Here is a 10,842-nt window from a genome sequence, read left to right on the forward strand (position 1 = left end):
TGAAAAGCTCCCTCATCTCCAGGTTCTAGTGGAGGAGCAAGTAAAAAAGGGACACATAGAACCTAGCATCAGTCCCCACAATTCCCCATTTCTATTATCCAAAAAAGGGCTCAAGCAAAGTGGAGATTTCTCCATGATCTACGTTCCATAGTCATATACAAAAGATAGGAACGCTTCAACCCAGACTTCCACACTCTTCTGCAATACCCAAAGATTGGCACATTGCCATTATTAACATCAAGGACTGCTTTTTTCCACCCCCCTACACCCCAAAGATAAAGAATATTTTGCCTTCTCAGTATGGGAACCTAATTGTCAACTACGTACTCACTGATATCTATGGAAAGTTCTCCCTAAAGGTATGAAAAATAGCCTTACTATATGTCAGATGTATGTTGCCCATGCTATTAGGACTTTGCTTTCCAAATGCTTTTGTGTCCATTACATGGATGACTTTTTAATAGCACATAAAGATGCTACAACCATGAAAATCTGTTTAACACAACTCAAGGAGAACTTTACAGTGCTGGGCCTTAATATTGCCCCCGAAAAAATTCAACTCAAAGCCCCTTACGCCTATCTTGGATACCATTTAAATCAAACAATTACCCCAAATGGGCCTCATATTGTCATTAAATCCCAATATACTTTAACTGAATTACAACAATTATGTGGACATATCAACTGGTTATGCAATTTTATGTGTCTCCCCACCCAACAACTCCAACTGTTATTTCAATTGCTTCAAGGACCCTCTGACCCAACTTCCCTTCATATACTTTCACCTGATGCTCAACAAGTTTCACAAGTCGCTGATTGACTATGTTCAACACCCTTCAACACCCTTGGTGTTTTTAGATACCACCCAAGAAATCAACCTAATTATATTAAATAATAATGGCCTAATGGTGGCGCTGACGCAAACCCATGGTTTTGTTACAATGGGTATACCTTGCCACTTCCCAATTACCAAAAATTAGCACATCCATTACCATGCTATGCAATCTGGCCATCAAAGGTGCGGAATGATGCCGTCAAACTTATGGCCGATTCCCTGACCATCTTACATGGCCCATTACAAAAACAATCTTTGATTTCCTAACAACCGAAGAGGCATTAGCTTTACAAGTCATCCATTACTATTTTAACATTGATAATCATATGCCCAAAAACCTCGTTTTAAAAGTTACCCAAGAACTCCCACTTTCATGGAAATGTTGTACTCGTCCCAATGGGCAACCTATACATCAAGCCATTGTACTTTTTACAGATGTTAACAAAACTGTTTATGGATTTTACAATGCCAATACTAAAAAATACATGCTTCAAAAACATTCCCTGTCTGCTCAAGCTGCTGAATTACTGGCCATTTTGCTTGCCCTCACATCTTTTCCCAAAGAACCTCTTAATATTTTTTCTGATAGTTTATATACTGTACAAACTGTTGCCATTCTTCCTGGAGCTTTATTACAAGATGATGGTCATGATGTAGCAAAAATAATGTGTAAACTACAAAATGTATTAGACAATCGTGTCCAACCCTGGTACATTCAACACATTAGATCTCATACTAACCTCCCCAGACCCCTAGCTGCTGGTAATGAAGCCATTGATCGTGCTGTCACACCAACTGTACTACTCACAAATATGTGCATGGACCAGGCCCGAACGTTAGATGATCGTTTTCATTTATCGGCAGCTTATATCAAACAGTTATTTCCTGATTTAACACACCAACAATGCAAGCACATGATTCGGTCCTGCTCTTTCTTGTGCACCTCTTTTACCCTTAGGATGACTTCAACCCATGGGAACAAATCCACGAGGCCTTAGACCCAATAACACATGGCAAATGGACATAACCCATATCCCCCAATTCGGTAAACAAAAATACATCCCTGAATGCATAGATACATTCTCAGGCTTTATAACTGGTTTAGCCTTAACAGTGAAAAAAAAAGGCACGCTGTTAAATCACTTCTACATGCCATTACAATTATGGGAGTTCCTTGGACCCTTAAAGCAGACAATGGCTCTGCTTACACCTCCAAACATTTTTGTGAATTTTGTACCTTTTGGAACATTACACCCCAGACAGGTATTCCATATAACCCACAAGAGCAAGCCATTGTTGAACACAGTCATAAAGAAATCAAGACCATTCTTTTAAAAGAAAAGGGGGAACTGGAGGGGCTAGGGCTTAAAAATCCCCAAACACAATTAAATTATTGCCTTATAGTAAAATCTTTTTAACATTCACACCCACCACATGTGGGACCCCCACCTCCCTGTACTGGGGACTCATGAAACACCTACTCTGGTCCCTTTGGATAGATGGAGGGACCCCATCACAAGAAAATGGGAGAGCCCTGCTCCCTTAATGGCACAAGGGACAGGATTTGCTTGTATCTTTCCAAACACCAGTGATAAACCTTTTTGGATCCCAGCTGGAGTTGTCTGACCAACCATCACCACCTAAGCACAAGATGCGTCAGCTATGCTTGAACAGTGCGAGGAGGAGGAGACACAAACCTCGAGCTGGAGCCCATGCCAACACTTGGGGAGACCTAAAGATATTGGTTGAACAAGCCCAGGTTATGGCCCCAGACCCTGACCCGGGGCATGGTACTCTATTCCTCCTATTGTGTGCCATTATTACAGCCAATTCTCAATCTGCTTCAGGGCAGGGTAAGATAACTTTAGTGCCCAGCCCCCAAATCTTAATGATCTCAAATGCTTTCTTCCAATGGCAGGGTTGGCCTTCCTTTCTCAGCAGATGCCTTATGGCATCAAAAAACAAACCTTACTTTTAGATGGAAGGGAGCCATCTCTTTTTGTTTTTCAAACGAGATGATAAAGCAATTTGATGGCTGTACCATACCCTCGCAACAGTAACGCATGGGATGGGATGGTGGAACTACACAGGACCCTACCCCATTTGTCCCACTGGAAAAAAATTGTAATCAGGCTACTGACATACATTTTCATATGCAGTTGTGCCCACCAGGGAGTTTGATAGCTTTGGCACTATTTGCACTCCTCTTGAGGAATTAGTGATTAGCCTTTGTGCCAATTCCTGGCAAGGCAAAGTGTTTGGGGAGCTCGCGTTGTCCCTCTACCCGGCTATATACAACCAATCTGAAAAAGATCCCAAACCTCAAAATCTAAATGAGTTTTTTGACTCTTCAGGAGGACGATTGGGAGACCTAGGAGCCGCCATGCCAATCGTTTGCTCATCACATTCCTGCCTCAATTTGTCCCCTTTCCTATTGGCCAATACTCGTCGCTGTAACCAATATGGATATGACCAGGTGTCAAGAATGGTAGTGGGTAGAGCCCCATTCTTTTTTTGTCTAGGAGACAACTCCTCCACTACTTGCACTCTCAGCAATCACTGGCAACCCAATGACTCATAGCCTTTTGCAGGTTTGGTACGTGTTCCCCCATTTATTGTTCTGGCTACTAATGACTCAGTTTTCCCAGGTTCAATTGATTCGCCCACGCAGTAAAAGAGCAGTAGGATTGATCATTGCAATCGGGTCCGAAATCATCGCTACAGTGGCTTCATCTACCAGTGCTGCCATATTGCTGTCCCAAAGCGTGTCCACTGTGCAACAGATAAACCAGCTCATCCCTCAACTGTCATCCATAGAATTACAACATTTACTAGTTGCCAATCATCTTAAGGGAGGCCTCCTTGTGCTCCCACAACAAATAGACTTGCTCCAAGAACAGATTACATTTCTTCAATTACAACAAGGAGGACTATATAATGCAATGACTACTTCTGTCTGTCAGCTTTCCATTCCTGCACCCAATGTCACTGAACTTAGTAACTACATCAAAGGCCCTTGGTCCCTTAAGTACTTAAACTTCACCCCAAACCTGCTGCATGATGTTACCCGCCTAAACCAAACCACCATACAGCTTATTCCCACTGCCTCCTTTTTAGAAGATGTGCTTAAAAAGTTACAACAATGGTTTTTGCCATCCTCTCTGGTCATCTGGAGAGGCCTTGCACTTGTAGGGCTTTCTCTCCTAGGAATTATTAAATGCTTGCACTCCCGGCAAAAACGCCTCCAACCACGGGTCACCATAATGACGGTCCTTTCAAAAGAAAAGGGGAAATTTGTGGGTAGAGCCGGTCAGATCTGGTTGAGTCAGTTAGAGTAGCTGTTGAAGCACACCTCCTGCTCATAGAGACGTGACCCACAGTCATGTCCGCCTAGCTTGCCAGCCATGAGCTATCCAAGATCCCTACATGCCACAAGGGGACCAAACAGTGCCTGTCACCAAGCAGTGCCCATCATCAACTCCCTGCTAAGTAATTGGCTGGGAAGGACTCCGGAGGTTGGGAAAGCTGGGGCTATAAAATCCCAACCCTTGTGCAGAAATAAACCAGACATGCTTAAGTCTGTTCTCCCAACATGTGTTCCTTGTGTGCATCGTTCATGATTACCTCATGCTGGAGATCTAGCCCTACAATGTAGCAATGGGGGAGGCCCTTATAGTCCTTCACCTTCACTAGGCTGGAAGCCAAGAATCTGTGATAAGTGGGAAATCAGGCAAGAGCTAAGAGGAGGACAGAGAAATAAGACATAGGATCATTGTCCTTTTGTAACAGATACTGTCATCCAAGGTATGGGTGATTATACTCTATTCTTCTCCATACAACTTTTTGAGTAAATGCAAGACGGATAGAAAAATAATCTATTGAAATAATTTTGCAAAGAATAACTTCAATATTCCTGATATGGTATCTAAGGAGAATCTTAAGAGAGAAGATAACAGTGGAGTATTCTTCGGTTTCCTCTAAGCATATTGTTAGCAAAATATATCTTTGAGGTTAGAAGTGATTGAACCAAAAATTGGTGGAGTACTGATTTTTGAGGGCACTTTAGACACAAGAAGACTTTCAAGGTAAAAGAAAAAAAAAGTATAGCTAAATATTTGTGATCACAGCTTCTTGGACTGGTATTTTGGAGACAAAGTTTTACATTAGAGATTGTCCTCATTAACATTGATGCTGGGTTTCCGTGGCACCGAAATGCAAGTGGAAAGTTTAATGGACTCGCTTGGATAAGTAAACAGCATGATAGAAAAAATGGAATATAATATTTACTGAATTATTTTGAACAATTACTTTGCCAGAACAAAGAAGGAAATATATAATGCAAATCACTTGACATAAACTTAGGAATGAAAGTAGTCAATAGAAATGAGAGAAAACAGAGAGGACTGTTTCCTCTCCGGTGGAGTAATGGGTTCTTGATCTTGTTTCTTCCATTCTATCTTTACAAGCTATCAAGTGTGGCTCAGGATTGGAGTATACAGTTCAGACCAAGAGAACACGCAGAAGAAAATATTTGCAGCAGATATAGGTGATTTATAACCTAAGACAATCTATTTAAATCTGTTAAAAAATCTCCTCCACCCCAAACTGCCCACTTTAAACAACTTTGTATGCTTTTCACAAGATTGTCCTTCATTAACTATTTAAAATTTTGAGAAGTCATCATCATACTCTATAGAGATTGCTGTTTGGTTGTGCTTTTTGTGTGTTTGTGTTTTTTTGTTGTATTTTTTCACTGAATTACAAAAGGTTGTGCTAGTGTGTTTCAATTAAGTATGTCCATCTAGTTGTCCAATGTTCCTGGATCAGAGTCACTCCTTCTATCCTTCTCAACCAACCCCTTCTACAAGATTTATTTCCGATTTACCACTTCCTTTCTCACATGTGTACATTGAGTATTCTAGCTGTACTTGACCCTTGTGCCATTTTTCATTCATTCTATGTCTTTACAATTATTCCTCTCTGGTTTCAACTTCCTGATAGTCATTCTGTTAAACTGTCTGCTCCTACTTTGAAAGGTTTATATACATTCCATGGAGTTTCAATTCTGCATATACTTAAACTGATGTCAGCTTATATTTCCATAATTCATTCATCTGAAGTAACAATTTGCAAGCCTGGAGACATGAAGCACCTAGACCTGATTTTATTCCCCTCCATTTGGAAGATTAATCTGTAGTCAACAAGAAAGTTTAAAAATGGCTGAGAATGTATTCCTATGGCTTTGTAAAGTGGTTTGTGATTATTTTATTTTACATGGGATAATATTTTCTACTACCTATGAGTTTTGGAAAAAGAAGAAAACTAAAATTTACTACTGTAGAGGAATATGATAGAGAAAGAAGACAGATTTTATGTTTGTCAAATCTCTGATGAGTACCCATATTCAAGACTTAAAGTCATATTTCTTAGTATGTTAGACAGATAAGGAAAACATAAAACACCATATGATAGGGCAACTATACATGACTTTTTAAAAAGTATTTTTTATGTGATGAAATTTACTTTATTAGCGAATGTTTTGGTTTGAAATATGGGAGGCTGATCTATTTAACAAATTTTCGAAAGCACCTACTGTAAAACACAAATGGTGAGGGGTCCTATTTCTACACTTTAATGAATGGTTGAACCTGTTTGGCATTAGTGCTGGGTAAATAAATCAACTCTATTTTAACTTGCTCCCTACACTTGAAAAACTAGTAACGTCACTAAATATCATCTACTTGTAAAGTGTTATTTTGGCAAATGTGATTTTAAAAAGTTTATTTGAAAAGGAATATACTTTCAGGAGATTAAATGTAGGTTATCATTGGTTTGAGAATGACAGCCTTTTTACACTACAGAACCAAGTTTGACTGAAGTACTAGTGTTTTGAAGCAATAAGGTTCTTCTCAATCAATGTTTTTTCTGAATTATATTTGAACTGTATGACAAATATTCCTAGCATTGGTAGATCAATTATGGATCTATCTTTCCAGGAACTATTTTTTGGCCTGATGATGCTGGACTGAAATCATTCATTAATCATTAGAAGAGGGGTATTACAAATCATTTTGTGACATTTGTTTTCTTGTTCACTCCTATGGGATGGTCATCTGAAAATAGAAAGTTTGAATTACTGTACTTTCACATTTTGTGATTTCATATTGCATTTTAAGTTGCCTTGCGTTTCCCAAGTGCTTACTGCTAATTCCTGCATTTCAAGGAATTGGGCCCCTGAAATATAGGAAATGAGAAATTAAGATGGGTCTTCAATTACTTTCTGTTGGTATGTTGCATGGGCCTCGGTGAGATCTCTTGCCCTAGTTATTTGATGATGCAGGTAACTGGGACCTGGGATCCTAGGACCCGTGGATCCTCTGGAAGAATAATACCTTTTAGACATCATATCAGCAAAATTCGAGTATAATCAGTAGGAATGCTTCAGAAATATGGAGAAAAACAGTTTGGGACCAGCGAGTTAAAACAATAAACAGAGCAGCAGAGTAAAATCCCTTATAGATTAAAGAAAACAACATTGTTTTTTTTTACCATGTGAATTCAGAAACCAAGAACAATTAGAAGGTATCACAAGTTTATACTGAAAACGTTGCATTGATACTTTTTATATTCTAATATATATTCTAATCCTGATTATTTATATTCCAATCTATTTATTGTAATAAATATCAATTAATTTGTCAAATTATAAATTAATTCCAGTAAGATTCACTGTGTGAAATATAAAATCAGCACATAAATATAAAATATATAAGTAAATATAATATAAGAAAATGCTTTGCATTGTTCTGTTGTGGTTAAGGTAACAAAGGCAACTGTTTTAAAATATTATTCCATTATCTCTACCTCAGTGTTTGGTAGAATTAAACTTAAAGCTTTACCATTCGGAGATGTACATCCTAGAGGCAAGAGGAAACACTGTGATTAAAACATTACCAATTTAAGGCCTAATAACAAGGAGAAACATATGGACTTCTCCTGGAGCCTCCTGAGTAGATAGGATTACAGGCGAGAGCCATCAGCGCCTGGCTTAGTCTGAACAGTTCTGTCTGAACTGTTCATCACTTTATGATCCTTTGTAACTAAGATTAGTTTTGCTCCAATAAGACAATCTATGCTGTCAGGGTAAGAAATTCTGGTAGGTCTGTTCTTCCATGGAGCAAGGGTAAAGGGTCAGGCAGACATTTGTGCCAGTAAGACCTCATTTGGGAAATTTTAAGCTGCAGAAGTTTAGAAGTAGCTCTTAAGCAAGGCTTACTTTGAATCCATTAGCTCCACAAAGCTAAATCAGTTAAAAAATAAGTACTTGAAAATCCATCACCTTTGGACCTAGCTATGAAGGCTTCAAAGTATGATCAAATTTCAAATGAAAAAGACTTAAAATAGTTATTGACAAAAAATTGCAAATGTGAGCCATTGAACAAACAATATAAGTTTTTTCCACCATACACAGAATTTTGCAGAAATAAGATGAATAGCAAATTTGGGAACAATAGGTTTCCTTGTTGCAAATAGGCAACCAAGGATATATGCCTATCTTAAGTTTGCATCATTAACTACGTAAATTTACAAGATACTACATGCTTCAGCAGCATGTCTACCTGATTAAAATACAGAGATTAACATGGCTTTTGCACAAGGATGATATGAAAATTTGTGAAGTATTCCATATTTTTCATTCTTCAGATGCAAGAAATGAAAAACAGTTATGAAAAAGTTGATTACAAATATACAAGTGTAATAATACATATAATTCATAGAAATAAAAGTTAGTTTGACATGAGTGTATTCAATCTTCACTTTTTAGAAAGGCCTTTATATAGCATAACCTTTATACAACTTTTGAAATAAGATAACATTGTCATTTTATCCCAAAGAAATAAAATTCTATAAGGACTTAGGAATTAAAGGAATCTTAAACTGTTCCTATATGGAATGCAATCTGAAAGAACACATTTATTAATGGACCTATATATTATAATATAATGTCAAATTCAAAGTATTATATCTAGGAGAGAAAGAAATAGATTATGGATATTATACAAACAGAATATAAATATTTTAAAATATACTTTTTTCAGACAAGCACCAGAAATATCTTTAGTTTCTCTACTACTCATTTCAACAGATAAGTTAAAATTATTTCTGATTTTAAAAAATCACAAACTCTATAGATATCATTATTGATGTATACAAACAACTCGAATATATTTTGACATCAAAGTCAGGCAATTCACTTGGAAGAATACCATGGAATCCATGAATTTCTAAAGTAAAATATTGTTGTTGCTTGTTATTGTGAAAATATTTTGTATGGACACATGGGATGGACTGGCAATTTTGAAATTTAAGAAACTTAATGGAAACATTAGGACTTAAGAGAGCAATTTGTACAGATTTCCACAACTTCAAAGAGGTAGTGATACATACTTATCCTTTTGGTAATATCAAATGCAGTTTCTTCTAAGTTGTGCTTCAGATCTGGTTTGATATAATGGTTCAACAGAAGGAGATCCAGCGATTCTTTGCTATATCTATACCCAGCAGCAAGGGGATCAAGAGGCCTTTAGTTTGGCCACTGGTGTCTGCATCATGATGAAATAAAGAAGCCACTCTGGTATTATTCGATGTATAAGTACTGTGCAGGGGTATCCAGCCTTTCACAGTTATTCCATGAATATCTGCTTTGAGCCACCAACTCATGGACAATGTCTAAGTGTTCACAGTAGGCTTCTAGATGAAGAGGTGTATATTCATCGTTATTCCGGTGAATTTTCTGCATCTGTTTTTTCACTATTATTTATTTTCTCTTTTTTCATTTTTACTATTCTTAATTATTCTAACTGGAGAGTAGAGATTTGGTAGAGAGCAGAGGAAAGATTTTCCTGTGTATTCAAAGGGACAAACTGAAAATGAGGACCAGTGGTGTCTTCATGTGCAGCTTATTCTAGGAATGAGAAAATAGGAAATAATGCCTTATATGTAAATGAATTGGGAAATGACAGAGCAGAAAGTGAAATGATGTAAAAAAACTATAAAAGCAAAATAAAGTAGGATAATTATGGAGTAATCATATTACCTATGAGAAATATGAGAAGGAAAGAGGAAGAGAGAGACAGATGTGCAATGATATAGCTAGCAACAAAATCCATCCCTCTGATCAAATTATAGAACAAATAATTTTTATTTTTAAAAGAGATGGAAATAGAATTTATGATCAGATGTCTCCATTGTTTTTGATTATAATTTTCTTATCTTAAATACTTGTACAAGGGAATTTCCATTCATCAAATCAGTTTTTTAATATAATGGATCTTTATATAACTTTTCCACACCCTTCCAAACCTCATCCCACTTTAATTTTTTCTAGTTTTATACAGTTGCATTGAATATTATACTTTCACTCTCTTCTTCCATAACTCTCTTTATTCCTTCCTTTTGACTTCCACTCACATCGTCCAAATGATAGTTTCCTGCTATTAATTTTGTTTGAGTAAAGTTAAATTTTATAAGAAATTACACCTTTGAAATACTCCTCTGCAAATCTCATGCTTTGGTTAATATTTTTGTGTAAACTTGTATAAATTTCTAGCTTCCAAATATGAGACAGAACATGGGTCCTTTGTGTGTCTGGCTCTGACTTTGTTCACTTAATAAATTTTTAGATCTATCCATTTCTTTGCAAATAATGTAACAGTCTTAAAAATGGAGAGGTGCAATCCAATTGTGTATATGTGCCACACTTTCTCCAACCAGCACTCCGCCCAAGGGCATCTGGGCTGTTTCCGTAACTTGGCTACGGTGAATTGTGCAGCAGTGAACATGCTTGTGAAGTGATTTTACTGTAACCTTTTGGAAGAATTCATCACTACCTTTATGGGAGCAATCCCCTAGCCAGTTTTCCAGAATAAGCACATCCCTCCCTTCATCTTCATCACAATATATTGCAAGTCCTCAAAAACACACTTCCCCTTACAGGTCTCAGTAAG

At 37.3% G+C, this 10,842-nt stretch overlaps 1 pseudogene; it reads left to right on the forward strand.

Annotated features, from left to right (window-relative positions):
* Nucleotides 1-8,433: 8,433 nt before the first annotated feature.
* Nucleotides 8,434-8,529, forward strand: LOC122098710 (annotated as a pseudogene).
* Nucleotides 8,530-10,842: the final 2,313 nt, after the last annotated feature.

Source organism: Dipodomys spectabilis, unplaced genomic scaffold, assembly GCF_019054845.1.
Source record: "Dipodomys spectabilis isolate Male_0828 unplaced genomic scaffold, ASM1905484v1 ptg000487l, whole genome shotgun sequence".
Taxonomy (NCBI): domain Eukaryota; kingdom Metazoa; phylum Chordata; class Mammalia; order Rodentia; family Heteromyidae; genus Dipodomys; species Dipodomys spectabilis.